The sequence below is a fragment of the Capsicum annuum genome, chromosome 1 (genome assembly GCF_002878395.1).
Source record: "Capsicum annuum cultivar UCD-10X-F1 chromosome 1, UCD10Xv1.1, whole genome shotgun sequence".
In the NCBI taxonomy this organism is placed as follows: domain Eukaryota; kingdom Viridiplantae; phylum Streptophyta; class Magnoliopsida; order Solanales; family Solanaceae; genus Capsicum; species Capsicum annuum.
In genome coordinates this window covers 246733138-246734441 of record NC_061111.1, presented here as the reverse complement: position 1 = coordinate 246734441, position 1304 = coordinate 246733138, and the positions used below count along the sequence as shown (strand labels likewise).

At 19.5% G+C, this 1304-nt stretch overlaps 1 pseudogene; it reads left to right on the top strand.

Moving 5' to 3' along the window:
- LOC107862679 overlaps positions 1-1304 on the top strand; it is a 73466-nt pseudogene that overhangs the window by 4135 nt on the left and 68027 nt on the right.

The following is a 1304-nucleotide window of genomic DNA, read 5'->3' as shown; positions in this document are numbered from 1 at the left end:
CTATGTATATGTAATACTTTAAATGAAATATACTATAATATATATACATTACAAACTATATACTAATTTATAAAATATATACACATGTATACGTTAAATATACATGTCTATAGAAGATCTATTCACATATATACACTCTATTCTATGTATATGTGATACTTTAAATGAAATATACTATAATATAAAGACATTACAATATATATTTGTGTAGTTGTATACTAATTTATAAAACATATACATATGTATACGTTAAATATACACGTCTATAGAAGATCTAGCCTCATATATACACCTTATTCTATGTATATGTAATACTTTAAATGAGATATACTACAATATATATAAATTACAATATATATTTGTATAGTTATATACTAATTTACAAAATATGTACACATGTATACGTTAAATATACACGTCTATAGAAGATCTATTCACATATATACACTCTATTATATGTATATGTATTACTTTAAACGAGATATACTACAATATATATAAATTACAATATATATTTGTCTAGTTATATTCTAATTTATAAAACATATACACATGTATACGTTAAATATACATGTCTATAGAAGATCTATTCGCATATATACACTCTATTCTATGTATATGTAATGCGATAAACGAGATATACTACAATATATATACATTACAATATATATTTGTATAGTTATATACTAATTTATAAAACATATACCGATGTATATGTTAAATATACACATCTATAGAAGATCTATTCACATATGTACACTCTATTCTATGTATATGTAATACTTTAAACAAGCTATACCACAATATATATATATTACAATATATATTTGTATAGTTATATACTAATTTATAAAATATATACACATGTATACGTTAAATATACACAACTATAGAAGATCTATTCACATATATACACTCTATTCTATGTATATGTAATACTTTAAATGAGATATACTACAATATATATTTGTATAGTTATATACTAATTTATAAAATATATACTCATGTAGACGTTAAATATACACGTCTATAGAAGATCTATTCACATATATACACTCTATTCTATGTATATGTAATAATTTAAATGAAATATACTATAATATATATACATTACAATATATATTTGTATAGTTATATACTAATTTATAAAACATATACACATGAGTACTTTAAATATACACGTCTATAGAAGATCTATTCACATATATACACTCTATTCTATGTATATGTAATACTTTAAATGAAATATACTATAATATATATACAAATATATATTGTAATGTATATATATTATAGTATATTTC